The sequence below is a fragment of the Phasianus colchicus genome, chromosome 4 (genome assembly GCF_987193195.1).
Source record: "Phasianus colchicus chromosome 4, bPhaCol1.hap1.1, whole genome shotgun sequence".
NCBI lineage: Eukaryota > Metazoa > Chordata > Aves > Galliformes > Phasianidae > Phasianus > Phasianus colchicus.
In genome coordinates, this window is record NC_143439.1 from 57,685,024 (window position 1) to 57,706,581 (window position 21,558).

Here is a 21,558-nt window from a genome sequence, read left to right on the forward strand (position 1 = left end):
AGAGGTTGCCCAAAGCTGTGCAGTGGTGGCAATCTGTGTTCTCCAGTGCTGCTTCCAAGAGTGCCAGCCAGCAGTAAATCATTTCTGCTGTCCTCTCGTGTTGTTTCTTGCATTCCATTGATCTGCTCAGCACTTCAGAAATGGTAGAAACATGACCTTTCCCATGAATTTTTAACATGAGGGCCTTTATCTTGCAAACTCATCTGCCTCTGCAAACCCTAGAGGATGAAAGGCAGAGCAGTGTGATAGGGTAGCGAGGTTTGTTAGCAGAAGGCATCCTGAATCTGGCAGAGATAGAACCTAAGTACTTCTTTATTCTTTTAGAAATGTCTAACAGTGTTAGGATTTTTGTTTTAATTTATTCAATGGAATCAAATTTTTAAGCTGTGCTTTAACTTTCAAACCATAGAGCAGTTATTTCAACCTGTCTTTCTTAGTGTATAATGTTAATTTTTTATGCTTCAGTTTACAATTTGGAATAAGATTTTATGATGATCGGCTACTGTACATCAATTTGACAAGATTCTGCTATGAAAGTTAAATGTTTTAACCCAAACTTATAGCTGGAAACAATCTCTGTTATTGCAAGGTTGTTTTGCAATAAATAGAAGCTGAAATGAGTAAATTTTATCTGTTGTGGAAATAGTCTATTATTGTTAAACTGACCTTCTATTATACAAATATTATTTACTATTATTTGAATTTAAAAGAACAATTTATTTACGTTACAAACTATAAATTGAATTTACTCTTAAACAGTTAAATTACAGCATTTCTGAAGCTAAGCTGCCAGTGATTGCATAAATATATGGATTTCTTCCCGAATGCTTTATACAAAACATTATCAAAATGCATACATTACAGGATCCCAGAGAGGCAGTGCAATTCAACCTCTCCTAATTTTTATCTGAAAATCTAACCATTTTCAGCATTAGAAAGTAAGATACAATAATGTATTCAGAGTGAAAGAACAAGGAATTCTGATGGCTTTCAGTGTCTAACACCCTCCTTAATGCTTTTGGGTTTTTATCCTTTAAGATATCATCTTGAAAATCATTATGAAGAAAAGCTACTATAATGCATGTGATACAATGCATCTGGTGTCTGCCTTTCTGCATTTTTTTTAACTGACCTTTTTTCAAGTGCTTTAAACTCATAGGTATTTTTGATCTGGTTTCCATAGTCAAGTTTACTGACAACAGTCTTCATGTAATTCACCAAGGTCTGGTCCCACAAGGTGTTGACCACTCTGGTACCAATCTCAGAAAGATTTCCTCAGTCTTAACAGGAGCACACCTCTCTGTTCCCACTATCATAGCAAGGAAAAGAGCTTGCTTGTGTACCTTGCTGCTGGATCCAGGCAGGGAGCAGCCCAAGGAGCACAAGATAAAAGGTCTGTCTGAGGCACAACATCCAGCATGTGTGAGCCCCAAAGTAGTGAGTCAGAATAGAGGCTCAAACCTTTTCTCACTGTTTATTCTGACATCCCAATCAGGGTTAAAAATCAGTGGCTGGCATATTCTTCTGGATGACAAAAGGTACTTTTCAGTATTGCATTCTACCATATGAAATCAGCCATGGTGGTATACAGAAGAAAAAGACATAGTAAAACCATTCAGTCTGCTGGCAGGGCTCCTCAGCTGGCAAAATTGGTTTGCAGTGAGTTGTTAATAATTTGCAGGTTCTCAGTGAGACAATGCTGTTGGATGGGATCTTCATCCGTTTTCTTCTACTGTGGAATGTATAGAACATTCATTGATCATCTGCTGCTGTGACACTTCATGTAAGTAGGTTGGCTGATGCTGTGGAGACCTTAAAATTATACCATGGCTGTCAGTTAATGTGGCAGAGATACACAAACCTACTTTAAGTGATCAATTTGCCCTCTCCCAAGCCTAAGCTCTCATTATTTGCATTTACTTGTCTTAGCCATGCATTCCGGGTCTGGCCTTGAGTTTTTCTGTTCCTGGTTGGACCTCTGTCTTTAGCTCTGTCCCTACATCAGGACTGTGGCTTTTCTTCAGCATCTGTATGGTGATACTCCTCCTGCATCTTCTTTGGATCAGAAGTAAGAATCTCAGTTCATCTTACATATAAATGGGCAATAGAAATTCACCCTCTTCCTCCATCAAAACTTGCATGCAGAAGTCTCATCCTGGCTTCCCATTTGCATTAAGGTCTGCTCCCATACCTGTCAGCTCTTACACTGCTCCACACTTGACAAACCAGATCCACACATGTCTGTGCTGTACTGTCATGTGCACGAAGCAAATTAAAGTGTTTGGTGAATCTTTCTGCTCATTTAGTTTTTACATGATGTGGTACAGTGTGTTTGCACAAGCTGTGCTGACAGATAGGGTGGAGAACATATACCTGCCTTGAACAATTAGGGTCTTATCAAACACTAGTTAGCTGCGGTTTGAGTCAGATCTTCTCCTGCAGAGAGAGATTCAGACAGTGATAAACATATTACACATGTTCTTGTAAGTAAACACACCTCTTCTGAGATTTCCATTCAGAGCAGCCCTGGGTGCTGAGAGGCACCAGCCTGGCCAGATGGTAATGCCCGTGGCTGTTATCCCACCTCCTGCCCCCGCTGCCCAATCCTGCAGCTGCCTGCTTCATTTGTTGTTAGCAGATTCACTGGGAAAGCCATGTGAGCACAGCACGGGCAGCTGGCATGAGGCAGCTGTTCCAGATGTGCAAACTTCGTTTTAAAATCTGAGTAAAAAACATCACCTGGAGCAGCAAGAAGTGATTCTGTATCACTTTTAACACCACGAATGCCTCTCATCTGAGTCGTGCAGGCAGATTTGCTTGGTGCGTCTTGCTCTCTTGCTGTTTGCTATTGAGTTGTGCAGTACTGTGCCGTGGGTACATCTGTGAAAGGTCAGTGTATAATGATAGAGCCGTTCCTACCTGATGACAGTTTTCAAACTGGAGTTTTTCTCTCTAAACATTTCTGAAAGAGAAAAGAAAAAGTCACCAAGTTTTTAAGCCTCCCCCTCCCCCCCGGGCTGAATGTGAGCAAGCTGCCAGTAGGAATTGCCGTCACTCTGCTCACCCATCCCTAACCTTGAAATGTTTAAAAATAAATAAATAAATGGATTAGCATAAAATAATATAGTAACCCGCCGAATTTATTTAGTTTAATTTATGCTAATCGTGGCATATTGGTGCTCTGGCAGATAAAATAAAGCTGGTGGAGAAGATTGCATGGCGGAAGCTATGACAATTAACCCTAGAAATTATCACTCTGAAAGTGAGTTCAGCTTTGCCACTGAAAAGAACCAGTCCAGCAAATTCAAATGTTAGCTGTCAATAATGGGATGGATTTACTGTCTTTGGGTGTGTACTTTTATTTCTTTAAGTATATATATATATATATACTTATGTATTTTCTTAGGCAAATCTATATTCCCGTTAGATATTCTAAGTTAAAATATTTGAAAAGATTAAAATACAACTTCTGTGAACTCAGGCTATCATGTTTAGGCTTTTATTTCTGGCATAGAATTCTTGTTTTTTCAGGTTATTTAATCCACATTTCTAATTATAACCGTAAATAATGCAAAATTTAATATTAGTTTAGGATTTCAGTAACATCAGAAGTAATAGAAATGAAAAGCAGAGATGGTTGTAATTGTCTTTAGTGATGTTTGATTAGAGTAGGCTATATGGGCTGTATCAGGCTGCATTTGTCACGGCTGTGCCTTGGCTCTGGCTAGGAGAGGAAGCATACAGCCCACAAAAATAAAGAAAATGATTATCATAAGCAAACAACTGTCTGAGGGCTGCTCATGTGCTCCAGTTCCAGTGTGTGCCGATTTGCTTTTAGATGTAAATGAATTTGGTTATTTTTTTACTTAAAAATTTGTATAGCATTGACTGGATACAGAATTTTAGCTCTAACTTACTGGGGGGAGAAGGGGGAAGGGAAATAGCACTCCCTTATCCACCTCAGACCACACTGTGTAAAATAAATATCAGACAGGATTTAAGTGCAAGCAGTCTTTGAAACGGCAAGATATTTTTGCTGTTTGCTAGGTTGGGGTTAGGATTTTTCTTGTTTTGATTTGCTTTTTAAGTAATAGAACAACAGATTTAGGGGTGATGACCAGGATTTTTCAAAAGAAATGCCTCAATTAGGTTTTGATTTTATATATAACACAAATAGATGGCCTGGTTGTAGCACAGGCAATGAAAATCCCAGGCCCATGAGGACCAAAGGATGTGGTTTTTTTAGAGTGAATCCATTTGTTTTGCTGCTTACTTTTGCAGGTTTAAATCGTATTAACCCAAACCTTAAAACAGTTCTCTTCTTCTGGATACTGCCTGTAATGCCAAAACAAATGGTGGGGGCCGAGCAGACAAGTGCCTCTGCGCAGGGAAGATTATGTACAACTTCTGCCAAGTACACACAGGCATGAAAACAAAGCTCATTTTTTCAAATGCCTTTTGTTTGCTGTTATTATTTGAAGTGAGGGTCACTAGCAAATCGTCAGGCACAATTACAACCTCTTAAGGACTGCATTACATGTTGACCTTGCACAGTTTACGTTTGAACTTCTTGCTTTCAGTCGCTTACAAGTTGCCACCGCGTTCACTTGGTGGGGTTAAAAACACTTGTGCTGTGTGTCTAGGACTCCTGCTTGTCAGTCTGAGCAAGGCTTAAGCCATTTTCTGACGTGGGCTAAGATACAACTCTTCCTCTTCTACAGAGAATATTTGTGGATTGAAGACAACTTTCTTAACTGTAGGTGGAAACTTGAAGTTTGGCATGGAAATAGCTCTCATGAAGAAGTGTTGCTGCTTTTTCTTGAAAAAATTACTTTTGATTGGACTGATCTGTAAGGCTTTGAGCAAGTGGAGAATTGTTTTTTCTTCTCTGAGTTGGCAGGGTGTGCAGCACAGGAAAGACTCCCTGCGCATATGGTTAATTTAGTGCACGTGGAGAGGATAGTGCGGTACACTTCTGAAAATAGGTAAAGGCACCTGAGGCTAGGGCTTTATAAACTATGAAGGACACACTGACAGAACTTTCAATTTGTGTGAAGTGCAGGCACTAAGCCAAAGGCGGCTTCTCCTCAGCTCCTAGAGATCTCCTGACTGACGCTCATAACACAAACAAGTGGGTTTTCCTGCAGACACATTCATGTTTCTCTGCCCCAGAGAAACAAAAGACAAAAAAGACCTTGTACAAATGATTTTAACCTCTTACAGAGTTGAAATGCTGGTTGCACTGTGGAAAATCCAGCAGGCCTCTCATGCTATATACGGAATGATCTGGGTGGCAGGTTGTATATCAGATCTATCTCCGGCCACATCCGTTGCCTCAGTTTTTTTCATTCTTAGCTAATAACAGTCCCACTTCTAAATCTTTAAAAATCCATCTTTGGGTATCTTGCATATTTATACTTTCTTCCAAATTTATTTTTTCCAGCTATCTTTCCAAGGACAACATTTCCTCCCCAGTCCTCTACCAAATGTTTTGGGTTTTTTTTCTGCAGACTTCCCATAGGAACTCTACAGTCCTCTCTTCCCTAAAGTTCAAACTGTTTCACTGTACTTGATTGCACAGAAGGGATCTGTGGTATGTTCCTCCTAGAGCAGCTTTTGCAGCCTCTGCATAAAACCAGCTCTCCTGAGTCCTGGTAGCTTCTGCCCTGGCGCCAGCTCCCTCTGCACCTTCCTGCCTTTCTTGCTGACTGAGCTCCAGGCTTCCTTATATACAGCTGTGTCACCTAGCTGTCACTTCATAAGTAGATTTTTCAATTCCGTCCCCCATGAAGCAGCTAAAATTGTTGAACCCAACAAACACTTAAAAGGCCAGCTCTGTGACAGGCCCATATGCTTTACACTGTGCAATTTTACTACATAAGGCACTAATTATAATTCCTCTGACAGGTGCTGATTGAGCCCCCCAAGAGGGGTCAGTTTCAGTCTCACCATAACACTCCACCATCAACCCTGGCCCTACTCCCTGCCCACAGACAGGAGGACTGACATGTTGGTGCTCCATGAGCAGAGCACTGCCTCACTTCTGTGTGCTGAGGTGAACAGGATGACAGCAGAACATTACTGGAAGAAGAGGGCAGCTAGGAAGACACAACAGGATGAACAGCCTCAAAAGACAAATTATAGTCATCTTTTCTGGCCCTTCTTCCTGGGATATATGTAGGGACTGTCTGAGTCCTTCCCTTTTGTAGCTGTTCTTGAGCAGTAGGGGGTACTGCTCGTTTCCATCCTCCTGTAGTTTTCTTTGGGCTATGTCCTGTTGCTACAAAGAGTACCTCCTTGTGCTGCTAAGGAAAAAGGTCACTGTTACCAATCCTAATGTTCTGTGGTTCAGTGTAGACATTCTTTGTCGTGATGTATGTCACCTACTCTTCCTCATTGGGTTCTCCATCAATCATTGGCATCCATGTTCTCCCCAGTCTGGGTGTTCTATTCAACTCAGTCACCCAACCATCTGTGCTGTGTCCTCCCCTATACGTCCTGTGGTTCCTACTTTCGTGTGCTACATCTCACAATAGCTTCAAGCAATCTATCAGTTCTTGGCACAACAGAAACCTTGTTTTGGGAGTGGATGGTAGATTTTCCTTCCTGTCAAAAACTTTGTTCACCAGAATTTCCTCACAAAAAGCTGCAGCTGAAGATCAAAATTCCATATCAAGGGTAAATCCAACATTGATCTATCTATTACAGAAGGATACAATTACAATTTTTGTATTTCCTTTGTCTTTATTACAAAGTTGTTTCTTCCAGAAATGCTGCCAAATAAACATAACCATTTCTGCTTGCTCAGACCTGTCCATTGGCTGGTTCCAGGCAGGTGCAGCTCTCCTTCCCTCTGTCAGTGCCAGTCACACTCCTGCCCCCATTGGACTTAGTCCCTGCTGAGGTTTCAGAGAAGGGTCGCTTTTCTTCCTGAGGCCTCAACTGCCAGGCTTCCCCAGAACAGACTGACACAATATCAAAGCCAACTTACTCACTGCTAAATTAATTATGTTGCTAATCGGTTAACCAAGACAAACCATATGGAAAAAGTGCTTAATAAGTGTGTGTTGGCAAGAGTGGATGGAGCTGGGCAATAGATGCACAAATTATGACAGTGGGACATTTTCATTGTAAAACATGGAAAGATGATGTACCACTGTATATTGCAAAATGTTGCTAATACTATTTGGAACTACAGCATGCTTTGGAATTAAATCAGAGACTCATAAGGACTGAACTTAGGTAATTTTGCTATTTCATCACTTTTTTTTGTGATGAACTCTATGGTTTTAAGCATTCTGCTAGCTGCCTAGTGCAGAGAACTGCCGTGATCCTTGAAACTGATTCTAGCAAAAGAACCAAATGCCACTGTGAGCGTTTAAAGAAAAAAAAGACAAAACTAGAAAATATTTCCAAAGGTAAAACATCTCCAGCAATGTGCTGCAACAAAAAAGGCCTAATTAAATTACCCAAATCATTTTAGCCCCAGAGCTTGAAGATGTCAGTAAATAAATAATTGGTTATGTGAAGATTACTCTTTTCTGCTAATAGAGCACATAAGAGAAGAAGCAAATCCACTAGGGGTTCCTTCTTTGATCCATAGCAGGTAATAAAAACACAGACAATACCACCAAAATGAAAAAAAAAAATCTCCTTTCTTAGCTGTCAGTCTTCTCCTTTCTTTGGATGGGGAGAAGGCAGGTTATCACCTGTGCATGCATGAAATTCAGCCTTGTTTGCAGTATGATTATATAAATGGCACTTTATTAAAAGCCCACTTTTATTCGCAGACTGTAAACTTAAAACACAGAAAAGTTCAGGGATGGAGGTAAAATCAATATAACTTCAAGTATCCCAGACAACATTTTGAAAGGCCCCATTTAGAGTGTAGTGAGTGATTTACTGATAAGGTTGTTCACCTGATACGTTTGTTGCTGATTTGCTATACCTCGTCCATTAACATGACTGCAATATGGAACAGAGAACTTGGTTTGATTCTGATGTAGGAGTCTTATTTCAGCCTCTGAAAAAGCTCATGAACAGTGTATTTGAGAGAAATTTATACAAGAGGACAGCCAGTACCTAATGTTAAGCCACTGTGCTTTTTCACAAGCAAAACATGCTGTACGTTTGAGGTGATTTTTTAAAATTGTGAACTGTGCTAAAATTCTTGGTTTATTTTGGAACAATTGGCTGCATAGAAAGTAGTGTGTATGCAGAGGCAATGAAATGCTGGGGTACCAATAATGTTAACTACCTCTTATTTTCATTATATGGATTCTGATCAAATCTGATCAAAAGTACTACTAATAATTACAGATTCATAGAATCACAGGGTCCTTAGAGTTGGAAGGGACCTCTGAAGGCCATCTAGTCCAACTGCCCTGCAATGAACAGGGACACCACAGCTAGATCAGGTTGCCCAGGGCCTGATCCAGCCTCACTGTGTAAGTCTTCAGAGACAGGACATCAACCACATCTCTGGGTAACCTGTTCCAGTGCCTCACCACCCTCACTGTAAAAGATTTTTCTCTTGTTTTCCTTGCATTACATGGACTGTAATGAGTCCAGTAGCCACAAAACACAGTGCCAGCATTTCATTGATGGCCCTCTGATGTCTTACTACTTCAGGTTTTCTAGCTTTCCTAGTTTCTGGCTAGTGTTTCTAGTGCTAAAGGCCCCTAAAAGGCAACTGTCATTCATCTCAGTGACATTAGTTTGATGTCAAATGTGACTTAGGCTTTGAGGTTGATGGGATGATAAGTAGCCCATTGTTTTCCCCTGTGGGAGATAGTGTCTAGAGTGAAGCTGCCTTTTTACATTCAAAGGTCTTGTCCAGTTGAAAGAGCATCCTGTACAAATGGGAATTTAGGTACACAGTTACCTTTTGCCCCAGAAAACAAGGAGAATGATGGGGAAGCTGTGACACAATACATACGTAGATTTTTATTCAATCATGCCTATTACTGTGTTTGAGGAATTTTAAAAATGCACACAGCTAGCTTGGCATGCTTTTCTCTTTCATTAGATTCTTTCCCCACACAAATCAGAATAAAACCACTAGCATAAACTGGACAAGGGTCTTTATTTATACAGTCATGAAGAACTCCTGTATGGCAGGATAACAACAGATGGAAGTTCTTTAGAAATTCATTTCTGAAGAGCTTTTTAAGTGTATTCAACAGTAATACAAATTCATCCATAATTTCAATTCAGTATTTTAAGTCTCTCATTTTACTACCTACTCTAGAGAGCTGAAAAAATAAACTAAAATATGAAAAGAGGACATATAAAAACATACTGATATAGTGCTGAAAATGTGATGGAAAAGATTCTTAAGATTTTCTAGTCTGGTTTGTGAAAACACGCTTTTTCAATTGTGCTGCTTGATGCATAAGCATCATGTTTGGGACCAGCTTGAGTCTTAGCAGCAGAGACACAGTTTTCCCCAAGGAAATACTGAGTTTATCGTGGTATTGCTGCTAGACCTTTATTGCTGTTACCATTGCACTTCATGGTGATACTAGTGACCACCTCTGTTATGGATGTAAGATCTCCATGCACTAAGCTATTGTACAAAATTTGATGGGTGATGGAGAGAGGAGAGTGGGGCGACGAGGCTGTACAATGCTTCATGAGTGGCTTAAGGGATATTAAATCGACCTTAAATCCTTGCCAACCAGCTAGATGGATAGTGCGCTGTTTCTGAAATTTGCAAGTCAAAGGGAGACAAGTCTAAATTCTTTCCGCTATGAAACCCCCACAGTCCTCTGCCTTTCAGGCAGAAGCAAAAAGGAATGGAAAATTCCAAACTAACGAGCGCTTCATTTCTTTTCTGCAGTGCTGTGCTTAGAAAAATTGCACTCTTTTTTTTTTTTTTTTTTCTAAGGCAAAGAAGTAAAATTAAAGTTGTATGACTGTTATAAATATTACATGTTCAGGGTATCAAGAGTACCTGGAGTTCTCTGGTTTCTGAGGGTGTTTTCGAATTAACTCTTTTATAGATATCATTATTTTGGAGAAAGGATAACATTCAAGCTTAGTCAAATCTGATACTGTTTGCTAAGGAGAAAGTACCCTTTCTAAAACGTGCACTGATAAGAGTAATAACAGTTGACATTTCTAGTTACATTTGTTTGTATAGATCATATTTGTCTTGTAGAAGAGGACTGTAGAACACTGAGAGAAATAATGACTTGGCCAAGTTTACCTAACAAGTCAGAGGCAAAGGCAGAAACAGAAACCATTGTCTTTGGTCCAGATGCTTTGTAATTCCTTTTACTGAATGTTAGTGGTCAGGCTGTGTAGAAGCTGGTTCCATGTTAAATACATATGTATTCAGCAGCTGAAGGATTCAGGATATGGGGAACTTGTACTGAATTTCTCAATGGCTCAGACAAGCTTGCTGTCCTGTTTCACTGACATGGTTCAGAAGAACTTCTGGCTGGTCCTTTGGGAAAAGACATTAGGCTGTAGCAGCCAAATTCCTTGGCTGAGACTTCCTGAACCTGAAGGATCCATACAAGCAGGAACAGAGGGTGCTCAAGAGGAGGCTGCCTGCTGATGCAGACACGAGCCTGTGAAACTCACTTCATTGTGAACTTCTCCTTGGCTGAACACTGCTTTTGCAGGTGATGAGATGCTGCCAGATAGCTTTCTACGTGGCTGAAGATGGTATCTGGCTTTCTGCTGAGTCTTGTATAAGTGGCAGAGAGACTCTCTATGCTCTCATTTCACATACAACATATTCCTACATAAAATCTGTTTGCAATTTAACCAACACCATCCAGATTACAGTGCTAAAGGATAAATTCCATCATAAGCCAAAGTAAAAAAAGAATACTGCCCAATTTGCTGTATTCCTCTCATAATATTGTGGATAATTTTTAAAGCTGTGTTACTTACACTTCTCCACTGATTCCAGTGGATTTACTCGTTGGATCCAGCTGTTTTACCCGCTCATTATGATACTTATCACACACCTTAGCATCTCTCTGCCTTCCTCCAGTCTTCATTTTGCGGATTGCTTGCATCCAGCAGTGACAATGTCCTTCCATTTTCTCCGTAAGCTGTCTTAGGGCTGGTTGATGTTCCCATAATTTAGGTAAATGCTGCCCTATTTAAATAAATAACCACATTAAATAGGTTGTCAGATAATAACAAAGACGATGCTTAATTATTGTTCTTTGTGTTATGTTTCAGGAGTGAATATTTTCTGTGTACAGTATTATAAGACTATTTTATTGGAAACAAATGTCAACTCTTAAATTCACCATTCTCTCTTCAATGCAGAAAGAGTCAGTGATCTCTGAGGAAATGTACCATTTTGGATAAGCATTAGTCACTTTACCAAATGTCTACAGACAAGAACAATAAGGAAAGATTTTAGATTTTTTATTTAATGCCTGTGGCATTTTGTAAACATTCCCCAACATGCTTTAAAGCTGCTTGCTTGAAAACTATTTTTACCTCTGACCACTATCTGATGAGAAATTCACATGTGCTAAGTACGCCCATGATAATAATCTCATTTTCAGTCCTCCATTGAAGACACTGATGGCCTGAAAGGGATTTGTGTCCTCAGTGCAGCTTCTCTGCCATTATTTTTCCAGTAGATTTCAGTAGAAATAAATGGTTAGAATGTTATGCAACAAGTATTGCTATAGTTTTGTTTACCAACCATTTTGTCAGTGTAACAATAATCTAGCAATAACAGTGGCAGTATATGTAATAATGACAATTTTTGTCTGACAAAGGACTTTTAATAGATAGGTGACTAGAGAAAGAGGCTGGAAGAAATGAATTGATTGACCCTCCTATATATAGTCAGTGCCAGGTGTGAACAGTATAAATTTACCTATATGATAAATTTGGGGCAAAAAGGAATGTTGCAAAGTTGTAGAGCTGTTCAACCCAACATCATTTCGATTTTCAGGTCTCTGGGCTAGCTCTTGCTATACAGCCCATGGAAAACCTCTGATCTGTATGTGCACATAGTTATTAGCTTGAAGACTATTGCTATAATAACATTAGGATTGAATCCAGGTATCTGCTAGAACAGACTTAACTGCCTCTCTCCACTGCTTATTTTGGCCAAATGAAATGTGCCTGTATGACTGCATGTCACATTCTGGTGACGAGAGCACAGCTTGGTTAGAACTCGTGTCATTTCTGTGTTAGTCCTTCAGCTGAAGAAGTAAAATTTTTTAGTTCTTGCTTCTGATTTAGCTCGGGAAATGGCATGCAGGGCTTGGGTACAGCAGTGCAGATAGGTTCTGCTGAGCCCTCTGTTATAGTGCTCTGCAAGAAGAAGGGTCACCCTGCCCCATGGTGCTTTGTTGCCTTGCAAGTATTTATGTAGACTACCAGCAGCAATATTTCCATTTTGTCTGTCCCTGCCTAAACTGGTCCACATAGCAGACAGCAGCATCCTTGGTGTCCACCAAGCATTTCTGTGAACTGAAGCAAATGAAAGCTGCAGTGAGATTCTGAAGGCTGCTGATGCAAACCTTTCGGATTATTAATGAATGATTGAAAAAAGAATAAAAGACACAAAAAAAAAAAAAAAAAAAAAAAAAACCCACAAACTAACAAGATAGAGGAATCTGGACATAACTGATGAAAAAATGTTGGGGGAATCAATATGGATGCCGCTCCAACAGGTGTTTTAATTCTGCATTCTTTCTGGTTAAGGCAGACTGGTAGAGAGGGAGTATTTTTGAGACTGAGAGAAATAGGAAGATCTAAGCAAAGATCTAAGCCAGTGTCTAATGAGAATACAGGACACAGCCTTTGTGAGCTCCAAAAAATCAGAAATTACTTTTCAAGAAAACAGATTCACTGTCAGATTTTAACTGGCATGATCAGAACTAACTGCTTATAAATGATTGATCCGTCTCCAAAACAGCACAAGCATTGAAGAAGACAATATTTTTCCTTTTGTTACTTCAATCCTACTGTTTTGGTCTCATTCTGTTTCAGTCATTAAGGTTTTCTTCAGTAACCACTAAGTCCGTAGTGATTTTCTTCATGTCACACGAAAGCTGATTCCTTTTCCAGGACTTGGTATTTAAGAAAGTCATCAACTATCATTAGACATACAGTAAAATGATTTCTAATGTATTATGGGAGACCACATTCTTCATGGCACTGTAGATGGGGCACAGAGATGCTCTCACCTGCAGGCCACCACTTCTGACTCCCAGGAAACAAAGGCTAATAACGTCACACAGAGCAGGAATTTTACTATAAATCTGAAATGGCAAAACTGTACTTGCTGCATACAAATCAGAGATAAGTGGAGAAAATTAAAAAGCAAAACACTGATCAGGACCTTAACTCCTAATTTAATTTAATTTAATTTAATTTTAGTTTTGAGCTCAGACCTAAGCATTTGTAACTTTCAGACTGGCATATTTGCCATAGTATAATGCCTACAGAATCTTTTTCTCCATGATTACTTCAGAGGTCTGTGAGCAGTTCCCACACCTCTGAGGGTCTCCATATTTGCATGTTTATTCGTGGAAGCAGACAATTTATCTTTTCCTTGAAAATTTGAGTGAACTTTGGTTGGTATTTGCACATTTCCATCCATCAAAGCCATGCCACCAGTAGAGGAAGTTACAGAATAAAGACCTTTATCTGAATATTTAGTGTTGAAGCTAAATAATAATTTCATTTATAAATAAAAAGCTGTTTTATTTAATTACTGTGTCAGAGATGAGGTAGATTAGAAGAGTCTTTTTGATAACATTCTGAATGCATAATGTTAGCAGGTGAACATTTTCTTTTTTCTACCACCAAACTGACAGAAAACTGCAGTGCAAATGTATTCTCATAATTTGAAAACATATTCCTTCAACAAATATTGAACTTAAGGTGAAGAAGTGAGACAGATGATAGCTGTCTTCTGGTATTTTATAATTAACTGATGTTTAGCTACCAGGAAAATCTGGAAACATGGCAAAGAAGTGCAATGAATTCTGCATTACAGAATGCAAGTGCAACGTGTTTAGAAAATCCCATTTTTCTCTAAGATAAGTGAAAACAAAGACATTTATATTTAGCTTCTTTGTAGTACACTCCACTAGCTCACATGTAGGTTTCTCATGATTCAGCAGTAATAACAAATGTATAAGTATGTATTAAATTAATTTGTAACCTAAACTAATGCCAAGTTTTCTTCATCTTGAAGTTTTAGTCATGTATAAGCAGAATTTAGTTATTTATATAAATAAATTCAGATTTTTTTGTCTGACTTCTGGACATAAGAAGTTACTTTGCAGTGACTCCTGTGGACTAATTTAGCCTTCTAGTGTGGGGAGAACCTTCAGTAAAGATGAGGTGGTACTACTGTCCAATAGCTCAGGGTGTGTTCTGGATACAGAAATGGCTAAAATATTTTGGAGTCTGTGTTATTTCCAGCACGTGGAAGAAATACTGAGGACTGTCATGCTTAGGTTGAGGAAAGTGCCCTCACAAACAAAATATCAGTCAAGTGAATCATAGGAGTGTTTCAGTTGGTATGGTTGTTTGAAGGCCTTCTGGTCCTTCTGTTTCAAAGCAGAACTGAAATCAAAGCAGAAGGTATTCTGAAAAGTATAGGTCTTGGATCTAGTCAAGGACAAAATAAATTTTCCATTATTAATTTAATTTAAAAGGTATCTATTTTAGTTTTCCTTTACAAAGAAAACAAGTGATAGTTCTTCCAGAAAATGAAATAATGAGATTTGAGAGTAAGCACAGATTTCTGGATCCCATGGCACACTCTGAATTACCTCAGTCTTTTCTCAGTGAATTCCCATCACTTTGTACGTATAATTTGGTAGACTAGTGGTATGAATAATATTTCAGCTTTCCATGCATTCTAAAAGACCTAGGAGGAAAACAAACCATTCCTTCTCGTTTTATAGATATACAATCTGAAAGGCTGCATGATATCTCTCCATGTAGAGACAGGAATCGAGTAGAGCCAGCTTACAAAACAAACTGTGCTGTTTCTGCTCAGCTGTCCTGCCTATACATACTAACATACATGCTTTTTTTGCAATCTCCCCTCCTCCTTTTTGTTGCCTTGCAGTCTCAGTCTCAAAAATCTCAGATTTTGGTTTACTTTACTGCAGTCTAGTAACTGTAATAGCAGATAGTTGGTCATTTTTCTAACCAGCTCTCTGTTGGCATAGAAGTTCTACAGCTTGTTGAGGCATTAGAAGTCCTATAGGTAGGTCTTGAAAGTCTCCGTAACAAGCAACTAGAGCAAGTTTTTAACAAGACAACACTGGGTTGAAGGAGAAATAAAACTGAGTTTACTGATTTGACAGCATGAGCAAACCTTTTGCAGTAAACACTAATGTTTTGCAGTGAAGATTTATCGTGAACTCTCAGTGGTGTTATGTCATACAGCTGAATAAGAGTACTCAGCCTCTTCTGCCAACGTGCTTCTGAGGAACAGAGCTCCAGTTCATTTGGATTTATTGCCATCAGCTCTGCCAAAACACTGGGGTGAATCTTCCCCTTCCCTGAATATTGAAGGAGAATGGAAGCCTGACATGGACAATGGGCTTGGACAGCTGAGGCCTTTTGCCAATGCATGTGAAAAGTCAAAAACATTTATATCAATCATTTGGAATGGTTTATTACTATTGATAGATACGATCCCCCTGTCTTCTCTCTCCACGAGAAAGAACTTCAGGCTTCACTGAACCCCTAGAGGATTCATCATATGAAAAAGTAGAAAAGCACAGAGAACAGAAAAAGAGCTTAAACAGAGGGGAAAAAAGGAACTGGAAATGTTCCCACAGCAGAATATAAGCACCCCCAAAATGTCTCTGAGTTATTCTCATAAAGCAGCTTAATCTAAGTTTTGCCACTCTTCATCCAGTGTTTATGTGAAAGAGGGCAAGAAAGAAATTCTGATTATACTGGTCATTTTGGTTTGCTTTTTTTAATTGATCATTCCCTGTGGAACATTCAGAATATTTGTTGTCCTTTATCCACACTTGCACAACGTGATGGTTCCTTACTTGTACCTCACAGGAGACATGGGAATGGAGAGTGCTTCCCTCAGTGAACCAGATCTCATCTGGGATCACCTCTCCTTTTCTATTTGTGTCTCTTTGCCTAACTTCTTGGCTGTGCATCTTCATGCATGGTTTTGAGGCCAGGAGGCTCAGCCAGGAGAAGCGTATGTCTGCACGGTTTAAAGGAATTATAGCATGGAATGATTTACAGATATTTTCTAAAAGCAGTATTTTGTGGCATGCACCATCTTTTTTTTTTTTTTCTTCCAGAGAACAAGCAAAGAGCTGTAGTAATTACCTTCAGTCAGCATAACCCTCAGCATTCAATGCTGTCACAGAATAGAAAAATATTTCTTCTTTGTGTTTCTGGATGCAATGTTTTCCACTTTTAACTACAGTATAAAAAGACAATGATTTTCTTCTCCACCCCCAGAACATTGAGAGATGAATGTTTAATTAGAGCCAGAATTTGTAATGTTCACAGAACAATTTTTTCCCCATAAGTGTCTGCACTGATGTGGATACCGTTTGTAGCTCTTCTCCATACATCCTTACTATCTGCTAACAACAGAGCCCTGCTGCAGTTGCTGCATAAGCAGTTTTTGCTTTTTTAATAAGGGGAAGGGAAGTCTTGTGGTTCATCCCAGTGGTGCAGTTTAAGAGAGAAACAAGAAATGAGGCAAACAAGGGCAAAGACAAGATTCTTTTAACCCTATCACTGCTTTTGCCATGTTGCTGGATTTACATTGGTGACAGAAATTTTAACAGAATGTACCTCACTCCTCACTGCCCAAAGACATCAGCTGGATGCTGTCAAGTGACTTTTACCTGGCCATTTTTTTCTTGCATTATTGGTCATTGCTTGTTTGAATGATTAGCTCCCTCAAGTTGCTGCAGGAAGGCAAAAAGGAGGAGGGGAGATTGCAAACTGTGTCCGAATGGGATCAGCTCAGCATGGCAGCAGGGAGGGAAACCCGCTGTAGCGAAAAAATAAAACTGGTGTGGGGGGAAGTGAGGAGAGTGAAGAACAGGGTGCCAAATGCCTCCTTCTTTAAATCATCTGTGGAAATCAGCTATTGGTTTCTGTAACTTTTGCTCATATAAAGCAATTATAACTTAAATCATTGTTTGTGAAGGAGCTCTTTGCTGCTGCTGTGTGTGAAGTGCTTTCCCAGGGTCTCCTGTAGCTTTTAGTACAGGGTGGGACTGCATAGAGTTTTAAGGAAGACTCCTGAGGCAGATGCTGCACTGACCTGCACACTGTGCACCTTAATAGACCATTTAATTGCTTTTCTCTGATTCCAATGAAATGGCTTACGGAAAAGCAGTGCAATGTTGCCAGGCATAAAATCCAAAGCTCACAGAAGGGTAGGATACAGTGAAGGGTGTGATGTTCACGTTAATTCGTTAATTCCAGTAAAAATGTAATACTGGGGAGAGAGGTTTATATGTTCACAAGCATATTCTGGAGTGGAGCTGCTGTAGTATCTCTCGCATTTATGGAGCAGTAAAATGTAGGAATGATAATATAAGCTTGAGCTTATATAGCACCTTTCATCGCAAAGGATCCAGAGGTGATTTACAAACTTAAGCTGTTGTATAGACGACACTTATAAAACAAAACAAAATTGCTGTTTTCTGAGCAATGGTCTGAAACACTACACATTGCATTACTGTTACTGAAATGATTCAGGCCATTATTGGAGAATAGGTAGGATTTTTTATTTTTATATACTGAAAACTGGATCACAGTGTCCAGCTCAGGAATGAACTTCGAAAGCCATTTCAATGTACCAAGAAAAGCAGCACAACTAAGGAGCAAGAAGGTCCCTCTTGTCACAGAACCTGTAGGAGTGGCTCGGTGAAAGCAATAGCATTGCCATCCCATGGAAAACACCAAGGATCAGGGCTTCTGGCCTACAGAGTAGCATGGACCCTTCAAGATGCCTTTGACTTTTAAATTTCCCTCAAAAGTGCTTTGTGACTTAAAATGTTGTAGTGGGTAAGAGGGCCGCAGCATAGGTCCCTGTAGAAAAGCAGGCTCTAGGTGGTTTCCTAACACCTTTTGCTAGGTGTTAGGAAAAGGTTCCTCACCAGAAGTGTTTGGGCATGGAACAGCCTCCCCAGGGCAGTAGGCACTGCCCCAAGCTGCCAGAACACAAGTACTGTTTGGATAACATAGTCGAACTGGATTTGGGTTTTGGGTGGTCCTGTCTTGAGCCAGGACTTTGACTCAGTGATCCAACAGTCTCTTCCATCTTGGGATATTCTATGATTCCAGCATTCTATAATCTTTAACCTGTAGGAACTATTGTATTTTTTTTGTCACTTGCTAGATCTCAGACTGTGATAGCTGAAGAGTTCTGTGCTGGCCCAGCTACAGGAAGGTTCCTGCTAACTGGGAAGGCAGGCAGGAGCCACAGCTGTACCAGCTTACCAGTGTAGATATACACAGTGACTCATCTGCCCAGAAATGAAGGCAGAACACTAACATTTGCTGTGCAGACAGAAGCGAGTGGTGTGGGTAAAGCTGAAAATCAGACATCTTAATTTGGTACAGACTGAAAGCAGATGCAGGTGAAGAGGGTCTCAATTGGCTCCTAATCCTGGCCTAGTGATGCCCAGGAGGAGTGCTGACACTTTGTGCAGACTGTGCTTCTGCACTGTGCCTGCAAGGGAGTCTGCAGCTTTCCTGCTCAGTTATCACCACGTATTAAATGGAGGTTGCTCTCATCAGCACTTTCAGCAAGAATTGCATCTCACAGTCTGTAGAAATGTATAAAATACTCCATTGCAAACTGTCTGCATGAAGTGTGTGGAAATATTTAAGAAAAGGGCAGAGGAGCTGGTGCTTTTTGTTTTAGCAGTAGATAATAGCCCATTTTGATTTGTGTTTTTCTGTTACCCTGACTCATTTCTGACCCACCTAATCCATGCAATTTGTTTTGATGTAAAAAAAAAAAAAACTTCCCAGGTTGTCCCAATGCAATACGTTTTATGTACTTAAGATTGAAGGAATGCATTTAGCTGACTATATGAAGTACTAATAAAGTACTCCACGAAGTAAATATAGACAAATAAATACAAAAAAAAAGCAATTTTTTAAAAAGTCATGTTGATGCTAAATGGAGTCCTGCCAGGTCTCTGCATGGTTCTGCAGTGATGTGATTCCCATACAATTTACCTGAAAACTGTATGCAGGAGTCTGAAAATGAGTCTGTCCTGATCTTACTCCAGTATAATATGAAGAGTAATTCTTAATGCAACTGTAGTAATACAAACTGATCTGCATAATGGGATTTGTAGATTAAAGCCTAATTAGGGTAAGTAGCTCCTGAAAGCCTCCTCCAAAGTGCAGCTGCTCTCCCAAAAATGATCATAGAGTGACTTTTAACAGTCTTTCAACAAACAGTTCTGTATTTGGAACTGGGTAGAATAGGTATCAAAAACATCCTTGGTCTTGACATCATCAATATTTAAACCTTGGTTATTTTAAAAGCTATAGGACCACTGGAGGAGATAAATGTGGGAGGGTTTTTTTGTGTGTTTTTTTTGTTGTTGTTTGTTTGTTTGATTTTGGTTGCTTGTTTATTTGTGTGAGATAGGGAATTTGCTCAAAAAGATAAAAAAAAGTTAAAACAATCAACTGTATGTAATCCTTCTTTACACATGCCTGTACACAACTCAAAGTAGTCTTAATTCTCTCCCAGAAGATCAAATACTCTGCCCTGAACAGGTTGCTTTTTGAGCCAGAATAGAGTAGAATTTTGAGTAGAATAACAGAGGCTGTGCTTCTATTCTGTTTTACCTTAGCTTACAGTTTTCTCTATTCTATTATGATTATTAATATTTTACTGAGTTTGTTTCTTATAAATGGGATATGAATCAACAGGACAAAACAGCTCTTTTCTATTGATGTACTGCAATAGGGCAACCAGCTAAAAACCAGCCTGCCCTGCACTCTTAGCCAGCTCTGTGCCTTATCTCTTATAAAGCCATGAGTGAGTGGGGAAGCTGTGCCTTGATGTTGCAGGGGAGGCTCAGGTTGGATATCAGGAACAATTTCTTTCAGGAAGAGTGGTGAGGCACTGGAACAGGAGTGGTGAAGTCAGTATCCCTGCATGTGTTGAAGAAGAGTGGAAATACAGTACACTAAGGGACATGGTTAGTGGGCATGCAGGGGATCGGCTTGTGGTTGGACTACTTGATCTTGGTAATATTTTCCAGCCTTTATGATTCTTTGAATAGGACAATAGTATATTTCTACATATTCACATTTTTTCAGTTCATCAGATCAGCAGAAGTATGCTTAAGTTTAAGCATTTGGATAATTACTTTGCTTAACTGAGATCTTGGCGTTTGGTTTTTATTCACTATTTAGTAACACTGTTGCTGATATCAGTGGACATTCTGCCTCAGAAAATATTCACTACAGCAAAAATAAAATGTGAAGGTGTGACCCATCCTGTATAGACTTGGATTTGCTTGCCCCAGAAGGGCAGCTACGTGAAGCAGCTTTTGGACAACTGGTGGTAATGGATGGCAGCTCTATGCAGCTGAAATTCCAAGGCAAAGCTACAAAGATGCAATATGACAACCCAAATTAGATTCTGGCAAGTTGAGCAGAACTAGCACCTTACCCAATGTCCCCAAGTAAGTATGGCCTTAGAGTTATTTCTTATAGGAAAACCAACATGTCCAGGAGCAACAGCTGTGAATTAGAAGAGACCAGGAGGAATATAAGTAAAACAGAAAAAGCAAACAAACAAAAAAAACTCTCAAAGCTTTTATATTTATATGAGTAGAGGACAAAGGTGTGCGCCTGGAAAACTAAACCAAGTTCTATATGTAGATCTGAGAAATGTTGTGCTGTTTTATCAAAATTCAGCGCTGATCCAGGAGGGGGAAACAAGCACTTAGCTTCTTTGAATGAATGCTGTGATGTGAGTTTTGGAAGGGTTTCTGATGATTTTCTGAACTCAGTCCCTCTCAGTTCAGTCTGCTGGGGGGACATCTCAGCAGAGGACCCAGAGCTTCAGTCCCAGCACTGAGAGCTTATTTGGAGCAAAATGCTTTGTTGATGCCTGTTTCACTGATGGCCAGTTTTCATGGGAAGGCAGGGCCCTTGGAGACTGCAGGCACTGCTGTGCTGTTACTGACTTACGCTTAGTTAGCAACAGACCGAAGCAGAGCTGAGAGAAAACTCAGCCTTTGCCGGGGGTGGTTCTGGGGGAAGAGCATCAGCTTACTGAAGCAGAAAGTCTCTTCTCGAGTGCAGTCCCCACGGTTCATTCAGCCTTGTTTCCTAACTGACTGGAGGCTCTTTGGTGCTGTTTAGGTCACAGCCAAGGAGGATGCTGTATGGTTCTGCATCACCTGGCTCATGGTGGGACACAGCCTCTGTGTCCCCTCACTAGAGTTTGGCACACCACACAGCACAGCCCTACCACATTGCTGCTAAAAGCCTGTCCCTTTATGTGGATGCTCCCTGCCCTCCACACAGCTAAGAGTAGGAGTGCATTTCTCCTGCCACCTCCGC

The 21,558-nt window shown here is 39.9% G+C and overlaps 1 protein-coding gene across 10 annotated transcripts in view; it reads left to right on the forward strand.

Moving 5' to 3' along the window:
• Positions 1–21,558, forward strand: part of LDB2 (LIM domain binding 2) — a 207,896-nt gene that overhangs the window by 96,414 nt on the left and 89,924 nt on the right. The window lies entirely within an intron of this gene.